The 24,342-nt window shown below is 38.3% G+C and overlaps 1 protein-coding gene across 3 annotated transcripts in view; it reads right to left on the bottom strand.

Moving 5' to 3' along the window:
• alg12 (ALG12 alpha-1,6-mannosyltransferase) overlaps window positions 1–24,342 on the bottom strand; it is a 141,599-nt gene that overhangs the window by 106,917 nt on the left and 10,340 nt on the right. For all 3 annotated transcript variants that reach the window (XM_062064571.1, XM_062064570.1, XM_062064572.1), the window contains one exon: window positions 22,998–23,150. The gene's annotated coding sequence lies outside the window, so the exon portion shown is untranslated. The remainder of the gene's footprint in view (window positions 1–22,997; window positions 23,151–24,342) is intronic.

Here is a 24,342-nt window from a genome sequence, read left to right as displayed (position 1 = left end):
GATGCAGCAGCTGCAGTCAATTCTGTAGCTACATTAGCGAGTTTGCTCTGTGTGATTGCACCGCTTCTAAAAACAGTGAGTCTGTGTTAGAGAATATAATGACAATACCGCTAATACTTGGTTTAATAGTCAGGTCACGACATGTAAATAGAGTATAGTTGGTGTTCTTTTTTACTTTTTTAGAATGTTTTTTGGGCGCAATAGTGTACCTCCGTTAGCTGCATTGTTAGCCACCTTGTTTTTACCTTATTTAACAACTAATAATAATGCATGAAAAAAGAAAAAAAAAAAAAAAAACATGTGTTCTTGTCTCACATAAGGATTGTGACTTAAGTGATAGGCAAAATTCCCCCAAAAAGTGCAGTTCCCTTATAACAGGGGTGTCAAACTCAAATACAGAGTGGGCCAAAATTTAAAACTGAACAAAGCCGCGGGCCAAGGTTGAACAAATTAACCTTTTAATAGGGACCCAAACAAGTTTTGCATTGAATATTAAACAAGCAAGGCTTATATAACTTTATAGTGACATGCAAAATCGAGTTTCAAATAATAATAATTAAAAAATATCAATAAAAATTGAATGCCTCTTTTCTATTTGCAGCCTTCTGAGTTAAATATCAACATTAACTTTTTCCACAGGCTAATACATTTGAAAATAAAATAACTATGAATAAATCAACCATTCAGGACTTTAAACTGCTCAGTTTGCAACACACTGATCTAATCTGATGTGCCCAAGGCAGATACCTGCCATCTTTTCTTGGATGCTAGTTCATTAATGTCAGGGCTCAGGCTTTGAGCTGAGGCAACCTTCATTATCCAACGGAGGTGTTAATCAGTCATTATATCTCGTAGTCCACCCGGACCACAGTCTCGGGGGCGTGCCTTAAAGGCACTGCCTTTAACGTCCTCTACGAGCTGTCGTCACGTCCGCTTTTCATCCATTCTAACAACGTGCCAGCCCAGTCACAAAATATGTGCGGCTTCTGTACGCACACACACACATGAATGCAAGGCATACTTGATCAAGAGCGATACAGGTCACACTGAGGGTGGCCGAATTAACACTGTTAGAAATATACGCCACACTGTGAACCCACACCAAACAAGAATAACAAACACATTTCGGGAGAACACCCGCACCGTAACACAACATAAACACAACGGAACAAATACCCAGAAACCCCCCCCACACACACACAAAGGGTTCTGGGTATTTGTTCTGTTATATTTATGTTGTGTTACGGTGCGGATGTTCTCCCGAAATGTGTTTGTCATTCTTGTTTGGTGTGGATTCACAGTGTGGCGCATATTTGTAACAGTGTTAAAGTTGTTTATACGGCCACCCTCATATGTGACTAAGCCAGCACTCGTTGGACTGGATGAAAAGCGGATGTGATGATTTTCGGGAGGGGCACTGAAATTTTGGGAGTCTCCCGGGAGAGTTGGCAAGTATGAGAATTAGCGGTATATAATCGGCGGGCCAGCGCTAGTGTTAATTTGATATCGCCTCAAGGGCCAAGTGAAATTACACCAGAGTTTACGCCAGAGTTTGACACCCATGCCTTATAACATCACGTATGTACTTCTGAGCAAACAAAGGGCAACATTTTCCAAAAGGCACAATTTCCTGAAAGTGGCCAGGTGTCCCTATACTTTTGTCCACAGGGTGTATACACAAGCACGCACGCACACACATCATTTGCCTCTCCGTGATGTCATCCGTATGTTTAGTGGCAGCTGGCTATTGTTGACCAGAAATGATGTCACCGCTTCAGTATTACCCAATAAAAAAGAAAACACATGACCTTAGCAAAATGGCTGCCCGTATCGTCTTATAGGTCACAATCCCGGCGCTGCCTTATCCTATATCTGCCAGCACAAATTGACAAGGTTTAGCACATTGTTTATGCACAATGGAAAAGCCCCCGCATGGACGTGACGTGTGACAACAGTCGGGCTACTTGATACCTGTAACCTTCCACGTCCGCGTCACAGCTGATAATCGAGTGAGACGCACACATCGAGTGCATATGCATGTGAGCACGACTGAGCTCCCGGCGCAGATACGGGCGCCGAAGGCAGGAAGCCGAGCGTGCTTTGCTAATCAGGCAGCGCTGGCTGCGTTGCTGCGATGTTGAACTCAGGTCGGTGAAGCAGAAACAATCTCAGCCTCTCGCTGCTCACTGGGTGCGTTCTTTTGAGCTACCGAGCTAATGGCTTCCTCCTCTGCCTTGTAAAACACACAAAAAAAGTGTCCTGGCAGAAGTAATTGCGGCGAGCGGCACGGCTTGTTGAGTAACAAAAGTCCTTTTCGGGACCTTTGCCATCCACCTGAGCGCCTCGCCACCCACGTTTGGATCGCTTCCACTAGTGTTTCATCCTCTTGTTTGGCAAGGAAAGGAAAAGGTTGCTTGCTACAAAGTGATAACAACACTTGTGTGACCTCTAGCTTGTGTTTTTTTTCACGATGTACAGTACATGAATACACCTGCAGATACTGAGCAATCAATACTGTACAACTACAACAGGTTGGCACACTTTAAAACGGTTTATTTCCTGCAAGAAACGTGATAGATATATTGGCAAGAGAAACCCTTGTTACAACAGAAAAATAATATAACAAACACAAATATATATATAAAAAAATAAGAAGAAGAAGTTTTGTTTAGATGCCTAAATTGTGTCATTATTAACAATGTGATTCACAAAAATGTTAAAATGTTTGCCGTTAATTCTTGAAAATTAAAACTGATGTGGCCTAAAACCCTCCATCCATCCATCTTCTTCCGCTTATCCGAGGTCGGGTCGCGGGGGCAGCAGCCTAAGCAGGGAAGCCCAGACTTCCCTCTCCCCAGCCACTTCGTCCAGCTCCTCCCGGGGGATCCCGAGGCGTTCCCAGGCCAGCCGGGAGACATAGTCTTCCCAACGTGTCCTGGGTCTTCCCCGTGGCCTCCTACCGGTCGGACGTGCCCTAAACACCTCCCTAGGGAGGCATTCAGGTGGCATCCTGACCAGATGCCCGAACCACCTCATCTGGTTTCTCTCGATGGGGAGGAGCAGCGGCTTTACTTTGAGCTCCCCCCGGATGGCAGAGCTTCTCACCCTATCTCTAAGGGAGAGCCCCGCCACCCGGCGGAGGAAACTCATTTCGGCCGCTTGTACCCGTGATCTTGTCCTTTCGGTCATAACCCAAAGCTCATGACCATAGGTGAGGATGGGAACGTAGATCGACCGGTAAATTGAGAGCTTTGCCTTCCGGCTCAGCTCCTTCTTCACCACAACGGATGGATACAGCGTCCGCATTACTGAAGACGCCGCACCGATCCGCCTGTCGATCTCACGATCCACTCTTCCCTCACTCGTGAACAAGACTCCGAAGTACTTGAACTCCTCCACTTGGGGCAGGGTCTCCTCCGCAACCCGGAGATGGCACTCCACCCTTTTCCGGGCGAGAACCATGGACTCGGACTTGGAGGTGCTGATTCTCATCCCAGTCGCTTCACACTCAGCTGCGAACCGATCCAGTGAGAGCTGAAGATCCTCGCAAATGAAGCCATCAGGACCACATCATCTGCAAAAAGCAGAGACCTAATCCTGCAGCCACCAAACCAGATCCCCTCAACGCCTTGACTGCGCCTAGAAATCCTGTCCATAAAAGTTATGAACAGAATCGGTGACAAAGGGCAGCCTTGGCGGAGTCCAACCCTCACTGGAAACGTGTCCGACTTACTGCCGGCAATGCGGACCAAACTCTGGCACTGATCATACAGGGAGCGACCGCCACAATCAGACAGTCCGATACCCCATACTCTCTGAGCACTCCCCACAGGACTTCCCGAGGGACACGGTCGAATGCCTTCTCCAAGTCCACAAAACACATGTAGACTGGTTGGGCAAACTCCCATGCACCCTCAAGGACCCTGCCGAGAGTATAGAGCTGGTCCACAGTTCCACGACCAGGACGAAAACCACACTGTTCCTCCTGAATCCGAGGTTCGACTATCCGGCGTAGCCTCCTCTCCAGCACACCTGAATAGACCTTACCGGGAAGGCTGAGGAGTGTGATCCCACGATAGTTAGAACACACCCTCCCGTTCCCCTTCTTAAAGAGAGGAACCACCACCCCGGTCTGCCAATCCAGAGGTACCGCCCCCGATGTCCACGCGATGCTGCAGAGTCTTGTCAACCAAGACAGCCCCACAGCATCCAGAGCCTTAAGGAAAAAGGCCTAAAACCTATATCACGATATATATTTCAGTCCTTTACGATAGGGATATATATCAGGATATATCCTTTGGCATTTAAAATGATAACAGAACTATTTCAAAACGCGTTACAAAAATGTTTAATGTTTATATCTACACTTTTGTTAAAATATGCTAGCACTTATTTGATATTTTTTTAGATTTTAAAAAGAGCAATTATTGCCAAAAGAAACCATTGTAACAACAGACAAATAATCTACCAAACACAAATAAAAAATAAAATAATGAAAAATAAAAGCATAAATATATTAAATAAATAAAAAATAAAAAAGTATTTTATGTTCTGTTTCGATGCCTGAGTTGTGTCGTTATTAACCATGTGAGTCACAAAAATGTTAACAAGTTTGTCTTTAATTTTTGAAAATTAAAACTGAAGTTAGCAAAGGTGAACTGTACATTCATACAAATTAGGAATGGGCCTAAATTCTATATTGCGATATATATATTTCAGTTCTTTGCGATAGGGTATATCCTTTGGCATTTAAAATGATAACAGAACTATTTCAAAACCCGTTACAAAAACTCCTAATTTGGCTGCTGACGTTAAAATATGCTAGCATTTATTATTTAAAATAATTTTTTAGATTTTAAAAAAAGCAATTATTGCCGAAAGAAACCATTGTAACAACAGACAATCTACCAAACACAAATTAAAAATTAAAAATAAATACAAATAAAAACATAAATATATTAAATAAATACATTTTTTTAAAGTATTTTATGTTATGTTTCGATGCCTGGGTTGTGTCATTATTAACCATGAGAGTCACAAAAATGTTAAAATGTTTGTCTTTAATTCTTAAAAATTAAAATTGATGTTAGCAAACATTCATACAGATTAGGAATGGGCTACATGGCTTCCAATTTGTATTGCGATATATATTTCAGTCTCTGGTGATATCACAATATATTATTTGACATTTATAATAATATAATTATTTCAAAACGGATTACAAAAACACGTTAGCATGTTTTGTCTACACTTCTGTTCAAATGTAATGAGCACTTATTCTTCTGCTGTTTCAAGGCTTTATTTTTGTTTTGTTCCACAAACTCGGGTATTGAGCCAATACCAAGTATTTACAATGGCAGTATTGGTCATACCAATGTTCATACTTTAATTATTTAATTTTTGATCACAATTATACTCACACAAAAACACAGGACGGCGGTGCAACGATATCAATTGTTATTTTTTTGTATTCTTTTTTTGTATTACATAGAACATGTTTAACAAAGTCAATAGTGCAAAATAACCAACAAAATGAAAACTATTATTGGCGTAGTTTGTTAGCTATGCTTTTCGTATCCTCCTACGGTGTATATTGTAGCATGTTTAGCTATTCCTCAACCTCTAGTCCTCTGTTTATTTGCCGCTATGAAGGTGAAGATTAGTAGTTTAGAAGCAACACTGATGGGACATAAGCCACTAGCTCGTTAACAAGCACGCTACATCGCGTTGCGGACGCCTTCGTTCGCTTGCCGCTGTCAAACTTGCGGCACACAGCTGAAATGAGTCATCAACAAGCATTATCGCGATATGACTTCAGTATCAAAAGCTCTATTGCTGGCAAAATTGATATCATTTACAGTAGAATCTCGATTTACGAGCCCCTCTATTTGTGGACTTTTTGATTCACAAACTTTTAGATTGAGCCAAATGTGTCTTCGGGTGCAAACCATTTCTCTTAACGCTTCATTCATTCTTTCGTTTTTTTGTTTTGCCTGCAGGCAAAAAGCAGCGTGCAGCATTTTTGCGTCACTTGCTGCGCAGTACACACTACTAGTCACTTCTCAGCGCTTCAGCGTTTGTGCCTTTTCTGTGTTTTTTCACCTTTTGACATGTTTTGTCCATTTTGCTAACTCAATATGGGTCACAAAAATACAAGAGACCAGCGTGGAAATGAGGAGGGAATCGGTGTGGAGTTTTAAAAAAAAAGATTATTTGCAAGGATTAATGGCGCTCGCAAGCAGGCCCGGCCCTAACCAATCTGGCGCCCTAGGCAAGATTTTAGGTGGCGCCCCCCCACATCGGCAGTGAAGTGTATATACTCACAAAAAAACGAATAGCTTTGTCTTTGACCTTTTTTTTTACTTAAAGAAAGCAAATTAACAATCAGAATAGTTAACAAGATAAAAAAAAATATGAATAAATAAATGAATACAAAAAATAAAAAATGAATATCTAACAATCAATTTATTGTCATCATTACAGTGAAATGCTGAATAGCAGAATGCAAAGAAACAGTATAAAATATTATATGAGAATGTTATGTTATGATTATCTTTAACCGAATCACAGCAGTGCTCAAATTAAAAAACAGCATTCCCTCTCATGTAATATTGCTTAATTAACATTAATGATGTGCACTTTAACAACTAGACTTACAACTATACCTAATATATAAAGGGGTGGAAAAGTGACTATTACCTGCAGGGCAAACATTAGCTAACCAGAAGGCAATAACAATGTAAACAAAAAACACCTGCTTAAAAGATCTAATACAAATGTCTCTGAGGAATGTAAGGTGGGAGTACTGTAATTACCTAACGTTACATTATTATTTTCCATAACAATTTAGCCCCCTCCACAATGTTAACCCGACGTTAAAACAGAACTAGCTATTTATTGATTAGCAATTGCCGAATCATGTAACATTAGCTTTATGCTAAAAAGCCAGGTTACTATCACATTCTGTAACAGACAAATAATTTCATGTCGGCTAACGTTACCTACCTGCTACCTCTGTCTTTTTCTCGTTTCTCCTCCTCTTCTTTTCTATTTTTTCTTCCCTGGGCACCTGACAGTTTTGGCCGTTTTGACATCTTGTGTTGATTTTTTGATGAGGTGACGTCCAAAAAGAGTCATGATACGGGAAGGGAGGGGGGGCGTAATGTTGTAACAAATAATATTTCTATTAAATAGGCTTTACTTTGCATTTTAATTAACGTGGGATTATTTTTTGTATTTAGAAATAATAGTACCAACTTTTTGTTTTGTTTTGTTTTTTTCTCCAACATTTGTGGCACTGGCGTGGCGCCCCCTGATGGACGGCGCCCTTAGCATTTGCCTATACGGCCTATGCCACGGGCCGGCCCTGCTCGCAACTATGGAAGAATTGGCAACGCAGGCTTCATACTACAGCAAGTTTTAATTGTGATGAGACAGGACTTTTCTGGAAAAGATGCCAACGCAGACTTATTTAGCAGCATCTCTTCCAAAGCACACACACACGGCCACTCCCCCGACCCCTCCCTTCTCTCCCTCTGTCGGCTCCTTTCTCGTCAGCTCTTCCTTTGCCGATGTTAATGAAAGTGGATTTGACATTTTTAAAAGGTTTATTATTGTAGCAATATGGTTGTCAAAGTTAAGGATTTATGTGATTTCTGATCGTTTGTGAGACCGCCACAAACAAATAATAGTAAATGTCTCGATCTTGATGTATATAAGATATTATTCATTTAATCACCTATTTATGAAGAAAACGGTTGTATTTAGACTGCATTGATTTGGAATGTGTGAAATGTGTACAAAGTGAGTACAGGAAGTGAACATGCGTTAGTAATTGATATGAAGTGGAAAAGGGGTAGAATTAAATAAGCATTGCTTGTTCCTACTCCTTTTAGGACATGTAAAAAAATGTGATGCATCATTTTGAAACTGTATATATGTTCAAATAAACCAACCAACCAAAGAGATTTCTGTGTGTGTCTGCAGCGCATACAGGACAGTTCAGTTTGTTGTTGTTGTTTTGGCTTGTTAATAAAGACAAAGTTGATCCATTGCCTCCTTGTTATGTTTGTTTGATATACATTACTGCAGGGGTGTCCAAACTTTTTCCACAGAGGGCCGCACACAGAAAAATTAAAGCATGTGGGGGCCATTTTGATATTTTTCATTTTCAAACCATAACAAAATATATGGATTTTTTATTTATTTTACCTTTAGGGGTCCCGGGGACCATAAAGGGTCTCAGTCATTAAAATTTTAAAAATGAGTCAGATTATTATTATTTTGTAATTATTTAACGCTTACAGTAAATCTCTATATCAACTTCAAGTTGATATAAAGTAATACAAATTAAAAAAAATGTTTTATGGCTTTTCTGTCAAAAACAACTTAGTTTTTTTATAGTAAAACTGAAATATGCAGTATTTAGTAATTAGAGCCCTAAAATATCAATAATGCAGGACACCATTGAATTTAATTATTTCATATTTTTGAGTAATCACAGTGAAAAGATAAATAAAAAATCACTAAATATATTTGGGATCCAAAAGGTGCTCCACTCATAAAGTGATACATTTTTATTAGGTTTTTCTTTTTACTTTCAACACTTAAGTTACGAGATCAACTTCAGATATATCTGTCGATTTTATGCTGGAACAATTATTTTTTTTGGTTTATGCGCTTTTGTCAAAGAAAACTTTGATGTTTTTATATGGCTACTACACAATATATGCAATATTTACCACATAAAACATTTTAAAGTGAAATATTTGAAGTAATTGGAGCCCTGAAAATAATTCATTATAACATGGATTATTTGTCATTATTTTTATTTTTTTGAGCAACGGCAAAAACAGAAAAATAAAGAAAGACAAAAGAAAAAAAAACAGCCTGCATGGCAGCTTTTGTGTCAACATTGCAACTTTTTCTCGTTAGATTTCACCTCATTCCACTTTTTTTAATGTTCTTTTTTATTTTTACAATAGTATTTCCAGAATGTGTGGCGGGCCGGTGAACAATTAGCTGCGGGCCGCACTTTGGACACCCCTGCATTACCGTATAGCCCTTTATATTGTGTTTAACGTATACAAAACTTCACTAAAATATGGACTTTTGTCGAGGCTGGAACCCATTATTCACATTTTCATTGTTTCTTATGGAGAAATTTGATTCACTATACAAACTTTTCTATTTACGAACCCTGTTCAAGAACCAGTTCGTAAATCCGCTGTACATTGTAAATCGTTGTTCAAGAGTGATGGATTTTTTCTGGTGGATACTGCCACCCCTTCAGAAACGTCTGGCAGAAATTGGTTAAGTAGGTCGCTTGCAAACAAACTAATCATTTGCCATTTGCTTTGCATTTGTATTGGGTAGGTTTGTGTATAAATGTACGCCTCACTGCAGCGCTATCATAATTACTTGACTCCAATCTTTATTACGTGCCATACAAAGGCTGCAGGATGGAGCATAAAGTAGGCCGAGAGCAGCGGCGACCCTTCTCGCACACAACCATATTTGCACGTGTGTGCGCGTGTGTGTGTTATGACGCTGCATGTGACCTAGTTCTGTTCGGCCCGCATCTGAGTTCCCCGCTGCAGGTTATACTGCCCTGGCCTGCACTAAACTTACTTCCTCCAGGTAAAACTAAAGCGCTCGCACGATGGCTTGCTGCGGCACGCCGAGAATTGTCACTCGGATGCAGGAGAGACCTGCAAAAAACGGCAGTATCTCAACTCACACGTATTCTAGATGGGCACACGCATTGGCGTTGTTAGGCCTATTTTAGGGGGGCTCAAGCCCCCCTAAAATGTTCTTAAGCCCCCCCTAAATAATTTGGTGTTAAAAAAATATATATATTTTTTTTACAAATACATGCCGACATATTCATTATAAAGTGGCCCGAATATGAGTTTAAATAAATAATCATGTAACCTGTCATTATTCACTCAGTTTCCCCTCACTTCATAGTGTAAGGTAGAGAGCCCCTTTAGTGCGTCAGTATCCAATCCATTCCACTTGTTCATATAGAAAATGCCCACATCACTCAAAATCCAGTCCGCATTTTCTCTGCGACCTTGCTTGCGGTCCTGCAGGTGTACGAAGCACATTAGCACACAGCACTGCAGAACAAGAACCTTGTGTCTGCAATTGTAAATAATTTAGTTTTTAAGTTTTGTGTTATATAAAGTAATATACATTAGCCTATTGTTAAAATAATGAAAACAAAATCATTAAATATATTTGTTTTATTATATTGTTATATTAATAGCTGTTGTATTATTATAGGATGGCTTGTTAAACATTTCATAGGATTTTCAGAGGGTGGAAAAACCAAGACATTTAATATAAAATGTAAAATGAATAAATACATAAAAAGAAAAAGAAAAAAAATGGTTAAAAGCCATCATCCCGGGGAGCATTTAATTTCGTCCCGTGCATTTTTTTTTTACCGTCCCCGGGACGACAGGACTACGTTAATCTCAAGCCCTGGAAGTTACATTTTATTGTTTGCATTATTTGTTTCAGCATTTCACTTTGAAGATGGTCGCTGAGCTTTTTGACAGCTTTGGCTCTTTTTCAGATCAGCAGACTAAGTCTTTCTTATTTACAGTATATATAAAAGTTTCTCATTTCTATTCATACTTCCATATATATTTAATTTCCTTAACGGCTTGCCATAATATATATATATATATACATATATACAAGCCAAATTATCCCGATCCAGATATTACTTTAATTCAAGTAATTAAGTAATATTTCCAGGGCTTGAATTTACAACCATTTTAGTCACATATGTGCCCAAAATGTAATCTGTGCAATTTCAAAATATTTGGGAACAAACAATTATTGTATTGTGAGCGAAAGTTGTGGCATTAGCCTCTATGTTGTGAATGTATAACATAGAGGCTAATGCCATGACTTTCATTGTGTTTCAGTGTATCTTGAAGGATCATGCAAGTCATTGTTTCTTGTTGATGCTGTAAACAAAATGTCACTGTGCAAACCCATGTTTGTTGTTGTACTCAACACACATTGAAACTAAACCCACTGAAATAATAATAATAACAAAGAATAATTTCTAAGTCTTTGTTAGCCGTTTGTGAAGTTTTGTGCTCGTGCGCTACGTTCGCTCGCATCCTGCATCTCCTGGGGGCTAAGCCCCCCCTGTCCTTAAAAGCTAGTGACGCCCCTGGGCACACGTGTACTGTTCGTGTACCAGGTGTCCCAACTGTGTGTTTTTGTTTGTGTTCTGCGAGTGGAGAAGCACAGGGAGCCTTTCGGGAATAATGGCGGCATATTGTTGGAAATCCCATGTTTCCCCTTTTCTCGGAACTGACTTGTAACTTAATCACCGCGACGACGGCGGCCATCGCTGTAGATACACATGCGCAGGTAAACAACAGCGAGGCACAAGCAATAAACAAAACCTGTGTGAAGGTGCCCCCTCGCCCCCAGCTTGTCAAAATCTTCCCATACTTGTCCGAATCATTTGTGCTGCAATTATTTTTCTCTGTTATACTTTTTATGTTATTACAAATGATTGGGATTCGTTTGGGGAGCTTTTGAGAAGGTGGGGGACGGCTGGTTTGGAATAGTAAAACGTTAATAACATCAACATTTTAAAAATACCACGTTAATTAAATAAAAACTTTAATATTTAGACAAACATTTTTTTAAGCACAAATGTAGCACAAACATTTGGGACTGGTTTGGGGAGCTTTTGAGAGGGCCGGGGCTGGGAGGAGTGGTTATAAATATATACTGTACATGTTGATAACATAAAAACTATAATATTTGGACCAACATTTTTTTCCAGCACAAACCAGCACAAATGATTGGGACAAGTTTAGGGATATTTTGACATTGTTTGGAGGGCCGATAACATAAAAACTAATATTTAGACCAGGGGTCACAAACGCGGTGCCCGCGGGCACCAGGTAGCCCGTAAGGACCAGATGAGTAGCCCGCTGGCCTGTTCTAAAAATAGCTCAAATAGCAGCACTTACCAGTGAGCTGCCTCTATTTTTTAAATTGTATTTATTTACTAGCAAGCTGGTCTTGCTTTGCTCGACATTTTTAATTCTAAGAGAGACAAAACTCAAATAGAATTTGAAAATCCAAGAAAATATTTTAAAGACTTGGTCTTCACTAACTGACAAAGAAACAGATAACAGATTTGGTGTCCAGTTCAAAGTGTGACATGATTTATTTAAAAATTTGAGAGTTGACTTTTGTATTTTACATAAGTTATTATTTGTACAAACATGGTGCAAAGTAATTCAGGATTTGTTAAAAAATGTTAGTGGCTAGCTAGTTAAAATGGGATATTATGATTTCACAAGACTGTCTTAGAAGTGATCATTTGAAAATGTTCAATTTGAAAAATGTGCACTTAGAGAAAATATAAAAATAAAGTGTTGCATATTGATATTTATCTGTTTATATATATATTTATTGTGAGAAATCATTAAGATGATCAGTGTTTCCACAAAGATAAATATCATTAATTATTAATAATAACATAGAGTTAAAGGTAAATTGAGCAAATTGGCTATTTCTGGCAATCTATTTAAGTGTGTATCAAACTGGTAGCCCTTCGCAATAACTTAGTACCCAAGAAGTAGCTCTTGGTTTCAAAAAGGTTGGTGACCCCTGATTTAGACGAACAATTTGCAGCACAAACCAGCACAAATGTAGCACAAATGTTTGATATTGGTTTGGGGAGCTTTTGAGAAGGTGTGTGTGTGTGTGTGTGTGTGTGTGTGTGTGTGTGTGTGTGTGTGTGTGTGTGTGTGTGTGTGTGTGTGTGTGTGTGTGTGTGTGTGTGTGTGTGTGTGTGTGTGTGTGTGTGTGTGTGTGTGGAGTGCTGTGGGCTATGAATGATAAATAATAATATATAAAACTAATAATAATAATAACTAATAATAACATAAAACTATAACAGTGAGACCAAAATATTTTGCTGCACAAACCACCACAAATGTAGCACCGAGGATTGGAGCTGGTTTGAGGAGATTTTGACATGGTTTTGGGGTGGAGCTGGTTATGAATAATAACATGTTAATTACGTAAAAAACATAAAAACTTTAACATAAAGACTACAATAGTTAGAGCAACAATTTTTGCAGGATAAACTAACACAAACGTAGCACACACGAATGGGACAAGTTTGGCGAGATTTTGAGAAATGCGGGAGGGGGGGGGGGGCTGTTTCTGAACCATAAAACCTTGATAACCTGAAAACTATAGTAGTTAGACAAAATAAGTTGCAGCACATACGTACGTAGCACAAACGAATGGGACACATTTTGGGAGACTTTGATATAGTTGGGGGGGCTAGTTATGAACGATAACACGTTAATAACTACATGTAAATAACTTTTAAAAAAATACACAGTTATTGACATAAAAACTGTAATCGTTAGACGAAAAAATGTTGCAGCACAAACGTAGCACAAACGTTTGGGACAAGTTTGGGAGATTTTGACATGGCTGGAGGGCTGGTTAATAACATAAAAGCCATAAAACGTTGATAACATAAAATTACAATAGTTTGACCAAACATGTTTACAGCACAAACGTAGCACAAACTATTGGGACCGGTTTTAGAAGCTTTTGAGAAAGTGGGAGTCTGGCTGGTTATGAATCATAAAACGTTAATAACATAAAAACTATAATAGTTCGATCAAAACATTTTGCAGCACAAACATAGCACAAACAAATAGGACAGGTTTAGGGAGATATTGACATGGTGGGACGGCTGGTTATGAATAATAACTTGTTAATAACATACAAACTATAATAGTGAGATCAAAATAATTTGCAGCACAAACGAATGGGACAAGTTTGGGGAGATATTAACATGGTGGGAGGGCTGGTTATGAATAATAACATGTTAATAGCCAAAAAGACATACAACTTTAATAACAAAGATGATAATACTTAGAGCAAAAACTTGTGCAGCACAAACCAGCACAAACGTAGCACTGGATGACGTCACAAGTCAGAAAATGTATTTTAGAATAACTTAGAAACCGTATTGGCACAAACAAGTATTTCTGCAGCGCAAACAATTGGTAGTTTGGGGAGATTTTGACAAGGAGCGGGGGCCAACTTACCACAGGTACACACAGTAAATGTCGGTTAGTTAGAAAAGAACTGAAGTTAATGATGCATTGTTTGAAGAGGAGGAGCAGAGTGAAACTGAAACACAAAGGGTCACATTGATGTGTCAGGTATTGCAGTGATCCACCTGAGGGTGCGAAACATTCTCACATTTCTTCCAGTGAATTGAAAAGTGTCCCACAAAGGAGTGAAACTGTGACTGTGACAGGATCACAGTGTTCCACAGCTTTGTTTGTCTTTAATAAGAAGGAGGGAATGGGACGATATTGCTGAGTCACACACTGTACGCTGGGTTTAATTGCACTTTCACACCCTTTGTTTGACAATTGAAAGCCGACGAAGCGAAAAAGAAAGAAGTAGGAACCCAATGTAAGGAAAGCAAAGGAACAAAACACAAGGGCTAACAACATAACAAGAGATAGCAGGTAGAACCCAAGGTTTAGCTGGGAGTTGAATGCAAGGTACAAAGACCAAAATAACGGCCCTTGTGATGACGTATTATGATATTGCTTGGACTTACCCATTATTAGGGCCCTTAAAGGCCTACTGAAAGCCACTACTACCGACCACGCAGTCTGATAGTTTATATATCAATGATGAAATCTTAACATTGCAACACATGCCAATACGGCCACTTATAAAGTGCAATTTTAAATTTCCAGCTAAACTTCCGGTTGAAAACGTCTATGTATGATGACGTATGCGCGTGACGTCAATCGTTGAAACGGAAGTATTCCGACCCCATTGAATCCAATCCAAAAAGCTCTGTTTTCATCTCAAAATTCCACAGTATTCTGGACATCTGTGTTGGTGAATCTTTTGCAATTTGTTTAATGAACAATGAAGACTGCAAAGAAGAAATTTGTAGGTGGGATCGGTGTATTAGCGGCGGACTACAGCAACACAACCAGGAGCACTTTGAGATGGATAGCAGACGCGCTAGCCGCCGACCTCACCTTGACTTCCTCCGTCTCCGGGCCGCCGACCGCATCTATGATCGTCACTCCGTCGATCGCTGGAACGCAGGTGAGCACGGGTGTTGATGAGCAGATGAGGGCTGGCGTAGGTGGATAGCTAATGTTTTTAGCATAGCTCTGTGAGGTCCCGTTGCTAAGTTAGCTTCAATGGCGTCGTTAGCAACAGCATTGTTAAGCTTCGCCAGCCTGGAAAGCATTAACCGTGTATTTACATGTCCATGGTTTAATAGTATTGTTGATTTTCTGTCTATCCTTCCAGTCAGGGGTTTATTTCTTTTGTTTCTATCTGCATTTAAGCCCGATGTGCTATCACGTTAGCTCCGTAGCTAAAGAGCTTCGCCGATGTATTGTCGTGGAGATAAAAGTCACTGTGAATGTCCATTTCGCGTTCTCGACTCTCATTTTCAAGAGGATATATTATCCGAGGTGGTTTAAAATACAAATCCGTGATCCACAATAGAAAAAGGAGAAAGTGTAGAATCTAATGAACCCTTGTACCAAAGTTACGGTCAGAGCGAAAAAAGATACGTCCTGCACTGCACTTTAGTCCTTCACTCTCACGTTCCTCATCCACGAATCTTTCATCCTCGCTCAAATTAATGGGGTAATCGTCGCTTTCTCGGTCCGAATCGCTCTAGCTGCATTGAAAACAATAGGAAAATGTGAGGAGCCTGTCAAGTGACTACGTCAAGCTACTTCCGGTAGGGGCAAGGCTTTTTTTATCAGATACCAAAAGTTGCGATCTTTATCGTCGTTGTTCTCTACTAAATCCTTTCAGCAAAAATATGGCAATATCGCGAAATGATCAAGTATGACACATAGAATGGATCTGCTATCCCCGTTTAAATAAAAAAATTCATTTCAGTAGGCCTTTAAGGCCGTATTGAAACTGCTTTGTTCATTATTAAATCTTCAATTTTTGCAGGCTCATTACGTCCGGTGAAAAGTTATATATTTTTGGGGGCCCAAACATGAAATTTTAATTTGACTCAATTGCGCCCCCTTAAAAATTAAAAAAAAAATTACACCCCTCAACCGGATTCACGTGACGTATCATCAGGAAAATCGATGGAGACATCTATCATGAGAGGACGCACGTAAAAGTCTCAAGAAGCCACATTTGAAAATAAACAGGAAGTCGGCCATCTTCGTTTCCATTGGCCAGTTCTATGCTAAAAACAGGGGTTGTATTTTAATGGACTCCTCCAAGGGGCTTTGACCAAATGAGCTGCGGTTGAAATGAAAGAAACTAGACAGGTGGGCGAATTTGCCTACGTCATAAGATGTGGGCGGGGCATGCAGTCAAACTTTGATCTGATGGCTCACCACAAAATTTTAAACACCACAAAATTGGTGAATTTGGCTTGACAAGTTCAGATCTTAATCATACCTGGTACAAATGATGATGATGACACTCCGTAACCATTCATAGTGGGTGGAGCCTGGCGCCGAAAACTGCTCCTCGCCATCACCAGTCAAACCGTCATTACATCACTTTAGATCAGACCTGGGCATTCTGTGGCCCGCGGGCCGCATCCGGCCCTTTGTGCGTCCCTGTCCGGCCCGTGTGAGCCCAATTATAAATTACAAAATAAATTTTAAAAAGTATCTATGTCGAGTGTGCAATACAACGGTGCTGCTTTTGTTTTGAAAATCGTTATTTGTATTACTTCCGTGTGGACGTATGCGTGTGCGTGATTGTGAGTGAATGTGAACAGCTGCAATCATTAATTACAAAATAAAGTTGAAAAAACAGTTATGTCGTGCGCGCAATACAACTGTGCTGCTTTTATTTTGAAAAGTATTCTTTATGGGCGTGTGTCCGTGTGTAACCTGCGAGTGAAGGTGCACATGCAGCGACAAGTGATGCACGGTTTACACCCGAGGCGCTAAAAAGAGAAAAGTTGATGAAGAATGGCGTGTTTCCAACAAGACATGGACTGCCAAGCAACGTTCCCTCTAAGGTGCGTGCCTGCGCAATTGCGCACTGCTAGCGTCTGCTGCGCGCAGCAAATATATGCCGCGCACCAAATCAAATCCCATCTGAATTCTAAACAAAATAAACATATTTATTCTATGTAATTTTGCAATGCAACTTTGAGTGACAGTGACAACAAGCGGCCCTAACGGTGTTCGTCAACACCGTTCAATTGAATACCGTTCAATTATTGTAACGTCTATCGAGATGCTTCGAGGCCAGGAATTATATCGATCACTTTATTGAGCAAAACTGTTTATATTCGGCCAGAACCACACCAAAAACATAAGTAAAACACTTCTATCTCGAAAAACTAGTCATTTTCTGCCGTACAAACCAGGCCAAAACCAACTTGTCATCTGTCACCAACACGCATAGCACTAAACCACTGGTGCGTTTATGGCCACACAAAAAGTCGGACAACTCAAACACCACACAAAGTTACACTATGACTCCTCAGTCGTACGTGTGCTTATTTTACTGTCATTTATTATTAATGTTAATTTATTTATATTAGTCATGGAATGCTGTTACACACACTATGTTGAAGTATTACTATTATTATTAATTATTATTATTATTATTATTATTATTATTATTATTTATCTTACGGTATATATCAAAAATAATATTGAGCAAAATGTAATTGAAATATTGTCGATGTGGCCCTCCAGCAGTGCTCGGGTTGCTCATGCGGCCCCCGGTAAAAATTAATTGCCCACCCCTGCTTTAGATGATAAAACAGATACTAAGTGATGGTCTACGATGAAATTTGACTAAATTTTGCCTATGCTATAAGATGTGGGCGTGGCACGGTGCCAAACTTTGATCTGATGGTTCGCCACAAAACACGAGACGTTAATACAGTATCTCGGCTCCACAACTTCAGATTTGGATCATAATTGGTCAAAATGATGATGATGATGACACCCTGAAGTGCTGGATTGTTCAGTAAATATTTGTACCTATTCATAGTGGGCGAAACCTTGCAGTGAAAACTGCTCCTCGTCATCATCAATTAAACTGTAATTACGCCACTTTAGATAAATGCTTCTCAATTATTTTTTTCCGTTATGCCCCCCAGAATAAGAAAACCTTTTGAATCCTTATTTAAACTGCAAACATTTTTTGACCGACTTGAACCATTTGATACTGAAAAATAAAATAAATAAACTCAATAGTTACAGGTTAACCCTTTCTAGTTTGTTAGTATGGTGATCTGGTATGGCTTCAATTAGAAGCAATTTTATACATTATTTATTAAGCAAACTTCTCTTAAAGGCAATTGTATTCACTTTTATTTAATAGGCAAATATAGATTGCTTGTAACAAAGTAATTACAAGTTTAAGGTAATCCTACTACTGCCAAAAAGGCTGTTCTTGAGGGGAGTTAACCCTAACTCTTGCCCTCTTTTGATGGATGGATGGATGGATGGATGGGCAGTATTTCGAGACAGCTATAAACAAGGCTACTTTTAATCATGGTACTGTTTAAAAGTCATACCCAGATTGCAGAGTAGTACAAGAATGGCCTTTGTGAGCCCATAATGCTGTGAATAAATAAAAGTTGAAAGCATAAGTTACAATGCTACGCGGAATAGTGACATATACAAAATTTCTTATGTCATTATACTAATGTTAGCATGCTGATGTTATATTCTAGCATTTTAGCACATTTTTATCATTTACACCTAAAATGTGTGGATTTTTGGACTTGTCTCTATCTTGCAAGTATGTTAACTGTTTTCATTACAACATGTTAACGTTAGCATGCTAACATTTTATGGTAATTTATTATCTAATTGTATTTGTTTCAACTTAAAAATCTGTTATTTTGTTACTTGGCACCATATCAGAATCAGAATCAGAATAGTTTTTATTGCCATTGCCATCTATTGCCATATAAGAAGTATGTTAAATTATAAATGATATATTAGCATATTTACTCATTTTGATTATTTAAACCTAAAATTCATGCTATTGGTTTTCATTATAACAAGCTAATAGCCTTTTAAGCTTTAATAAACCCCGGGCCAGAGGTTCACAGCACAGATAGCAGGCCCATTAAAATTTCCACGGGATTGTTCTTCTTCCAATACCCATTCATCCATTTTTTACCACTTGTCCCTCTCACATGCTATGCTAAAAATGCTGTCTGTTTTCCACCAATTATATGATTTTTGGCAAAGATTTGTATTAGGAGGCCCACAAGCCACCTACTTCCTGTTCCTTAGTGTCATTTTGGTCTATCTTGGGCCATTCTTAAAAAGTATGCCCGCACTCCCATGGTGAAGGAGTGGTGAAAGTACATTTTGGGGAAGTCGCTCTACCACAGTGGGAGAGTACTCCCATACATTACTGCAAGCTTCCCTCAGCTTGAAGTGGATCGTTGCATACCCGTGGCGAGCGCTCACCCTTTAATCATCGTCATTGGGGAGGCACGCCATCGTTTATTGTTATGTGGGATTCGCTTGAGTAAACTGTCTGACGACCATGTTGGGCGGTAGGGAGCGGAGTGAAGGAAGCAACCAATAAACACGGTGGTTAATTGTTTTAGTTCAATAGAAACTTAAGGGAATCTAAAAACAAAGGCTGACTGACAGGGACTCTGTCAGCGCTCTCAAGCGTGACGATAATCTCGTTCATCCTTTTCACCTGTATGCTACCAGGTCACGGGCGGATGGGCTCTATCCCAGCATGCATTGTGCCAAGAGGGATACACCGCCGTAAAGTTGTTTTTCAGATGCATTTGTCATAGACAACATATGACATCGCTTGTCAGACAGAAACTGGAGACAGTCACAGGAATCAAACCGGGAACCGTCAGTGTCTTTTGAGTTATTTGTTAACATATTCTGCTCCACTCTACCGAGTTTTAAAAAAAACTTACTGTATATAAGGTAGAGCTTTAAATACGTCCAAACAAAGCCTAAAAGTGCTACTTAAGTGACAAAATACAGTATGATGCACACACATTTGTGTCGTCGAAGCAGGCTGAGCAAATAACTGAAAGCATCACCAAAAATGCTCACAATTCCACTTATGTAGGAAATCATACAAAAAGTTCAGAGCTGCACTAAATTTGAACTGGACTTTGTGTTACCAAGGCCGAATTTCCTGAGAATATTGGAGGGTTGAATGTAATTAAAAATTGAATAAAATAAATTATATGAATTATATTTAGTATTAAATTGTTATTACTTTTTTTGTATTCATCATTATTCATCAAAATAATTTAAATATTTTAATAATGTTAATATTTATCATATGATAATATGATGATGAGACGAGCAGGGTTACAAGGATACGAGTAAGCACGCCATCTCTAATTAAATATTGAAATACTGAGTATGATATGCTGAACAAGGTCTCCGTATATAATGCATAACAGTATAGAGATGGCGTGCTTTTGTTTTTTTCGTTTCTTCTTTTATTGTACTACCATTATTGAATCATTATATTTTATGCACAAGAGTGTAGAGATGGGAGTATTTCTTTTTTCTTTTATTTTTTTTGTACCATTATTTAAAAAAATGTATGCATACGAGTATAGAGAGGGGAGTGTTTCATTTTTCTTTTGTGTACTTTCATTAATGATTATTTTATGCACAAGAGTATAGAGATGGGAGTGTTTCTGTTTTCCTTTCTTCTTTTTTGTAGTACTATTGTCTAAATTGTTTTTATTTTGTATGCACACGAGCATAGAGATGTGAGTGTTTCTTTTTTGTTTTTTGTACTACCATTATTTCATTGTTATTTTTATGCACAAGAGTATAGAGATGGGAGTGTTTCTTTTTATTGTATTTTTTTTGTATTTTGTAATATTTTATTAATTTTTTCTGTAGCCTGTCAAGAACGGAGTAGAACAGGGTTGCCCAAATTTGCTATGCCGAGTCGTTTATATTTGGCCTGCCAAATGTTAGCTTCCCAAATGTAATACATATTCAGGGTTCCCCTACATGTAATTGATCGTGGCGGCTCGCCACGGCAAAATAAAAGCCACCACATCTTAAAAACGAGGGTTTTTTTATGTTAAAAATGAATCAAAGTAACATAATGTATGTATGGTTCTATATAGCCTATTATTTGCACACTATTAACGAGTGGTACACGGAAAATTTGGGTGCGGAAAAAAAAATTTGATTACCGAAACAGCACAGCCAAAACAGTTTGCAAAATTATATATATATATATATATATATATATATATATATATATATATATATATATATATATATATATATATATATATATATATATATATATATATATATATATATACACACACATATATATATATATATATATATATATATATATATATATATATATATATATATATATATATATATATATATATATATATACACACATATATATATATATATATATATATATATGCTAATACTAATTACCTATAACTATAATACATTTGTTTTAGATTTATGTATAACTTTTTTTAGCCTTTTTATAGAAAATATATGCATCATCACAGTGCAAATTACATGACGACATCATATTGACCACACCCCTAGCCACGCCCCCACCACCACAGATATGTTGGCAATCTGGGGGAAACCCTAAAATGGATAGTGACCTTTTAAGCTCATAAGGGGTGCCCGATCCGATAGTGATATCACATATCCGTTCAATATCAGCATAAAAAACAAGTATCGGTTTAAATCGGCTTGCACCTAAACTTTCCAATGTTAGTTTTACTACAAGCAGTCATGCAGCAGGTTTACCTGTGCAAAGCTGGATAGACCGTTTAACATCTAAAAGTCCTCCAATAAAAACACATGTTTGGTCTTTTCTTCTGTTTTAGTCATTTACAAAAGCTAAACGTGGCAGGCTATAGGCTACTAGGAGCTACACCACAGCTAAGCACACAATAGCACACAAGCTAGGCATTTGTAATAAGTGTTCCTAGTGAAAAATATTGCAACCCAAAACATCGCATTGGTCAATATACGCATCAAATAATCACAGCTGCATATGACAACATATACAAAGTCTACAAGGCAGAAATGTGTCAGGAAGCATCAAGTAACAAACGTGTCCGCATCATTCAACTTACTGTGCCATGAACTTACCTTAACTCATTTTTGTGATCACTAGGTGCTGCCAAAAACAGTCACCACTCCACTTCGACTTAAAGACAGCATAAGTCCATTCGAGGTGGGTAATAACAAATAGGTTAATGTTTTCCATACTTACCATTGTTCTTTGTTTATCTAAATTCACTTAATCAAACTTTTTCAAACATTCCACACTACAAAATAATAAAAGCATGTTTGATTCCGACTGATATTTAATCACAATATCGGTATTGTATTGGAAGTGAAAAAGTTTGGGACACCTTTAATTAACCCTCACACAATCATTGATGTTGCCAACTATCATTATTATTAGTACTAAATATAGAAACATTTTGGCTATTTGTGTTTCCTGCTTAAAATTGCAGTCTTTGGCATATTTTGACTTTGGCCCGTAAAGGTAAGAAGTTCAGACACCCCTGGTCTAGAATGTGTATACGTGCTGTGTGGGTCAGGGAATGTTTTAGTTCGTAATCACAGTTCCACAAGTTGAATGAGAGATGTTGTCAGTATAATTATAGCCCAAAATAAGAGTTGTTTTTCATCAGCAGACAAACTGTCTTTATGCTGGATGCCATCTTTGATTGCCATTTTAAACTTCATGCACACAATCCCTCCGTTGTTTGTTTTCTTACACGTGCACACATAAAAGAGTATAATCAAGTGGTCTTGCTCTTGACTTTTTAATTGTGGTGATAATCCCTCGGCTCTTCTTTTTGCTTTCATCTCAAGGATCTGTTTGTGCATCAGCGCGTGTCTTTGATGGGTTTTTGTCTCTGTGTGTGCGTGCATGTGTCACTGGAAGCCAACACTTACCCTTCATGTTTACAGCGTTGATACACAGTGTCCTGTCAACACAGAACAAAGGCTTCCTTCATGGTGTGGCAGGTACGGTGCGCTTCTCCTCGATAATGAACCGGTGGAAAGTCCCGGTGGAGAATCTTGCAGGCGTCCCAAGGGCGGCGACATCTACACAACACAGGGGGGGGGGGGGGGGCAAGGTTTAAAGCAAAGCCTGTTGCCTCTCAGTTTGTTATGAGCCTACAGTCCAACATCTGGGTCCTTACATTGTCAGAAATATTGGGACAGTGACTTAATGTTTGGGTTACAAGCTAACGTTTTTGTGGTCAAAAAGGTCAAGTTCACTATACCGCTCCAATTGACCTTGAATTGTACATTGTACATTAAAGATGCTAAAACCAGTCCGATGTTGGTCAATATAACTTATATTGAGCCATGTGGCCAAAACATCAACATTTGATTTTGTGTTGTAGGGGACAAAAAATATATTATCTCATACAGTAAATTTAGCCAAATAAAAAACAACTAAAAACCAAGCTGAGCGCCAAAAATAACCTTTGGGATATATATATATATATATATATATATATATATATATATATATATATATATATATATATATATATATATATATATATATATATATATATATATATATATATATATATATATATATATATATATATATATATATATATATATATATATATATAAGTTTGGGGTCACCCAAACAATTTAGTGGAATAGCCTTCATTTCTAAGACTGTCGAGTTTCAGATGAAAGTTCTCTTTTTCTGGCCATTTTGAGCGTTTAATTGACCCCACAAATGTGATGCTCCAGAAACTCAATCGGCTCAAAGGAAGGTCAGTTTTGTAGCTTCTGTAACGAGCTAAACTGTTTTCAGATGTGTGAACATGATTGCACAAGGGTTTTCTAATCATCAATTAGCCTTCTGAGCCAATGAGCAAACACATTGTACCATTAGAACACTGGAGTGATAGTTGCTGGAAATGGGCCTCTATACACCTATGTAGATATTGCACCAAAAACCAGACATTTGCAGCTAGAATAGTCATTTACCACATTAGCAATGTATAGAGTGTATTTCTTTAAAGTTAAGACTAGTTTAAAGTTATCTTCATTGAAAAGTACAGTGCTTTTCCTTCAAAGATAAGGACATTTCAATGTGACCCCAAACTTTTGAACAGTAGTGTGTATACTGTATATATATATATATAAAGATTTTTTTTTTTTTTAGATTGTTCTTGTATGAGTTCAGTAGTATCTCAATTTACGAGCTTAATGGGTTCTGTGACGGAGCGCTTAACTCAAAACACTTGTATCTCAAATCAACAACGGC

This window comes from Entelurus aequoreus, linkage group LG12 (assembly GCF_033978785.1).
Source record: "Entelurus aequoreus isolate RoL-2023_Sb linkage group LG12, RoL_Eaeq_v1.1, whole genome shotgun sequence".
Classification (NCBI taxonomy): Eukaryota; Metazoa; Chordata; class Actinopteri; order Syngnathiformes; family Syngnathidae; genus Entelurus; species Entelurus aequoreus.
The sequence above is the reverse complement of the archived record's forward strand: the minus strand, read 5'-3'. Positions and strand labels throughout refer to the sequence as shown.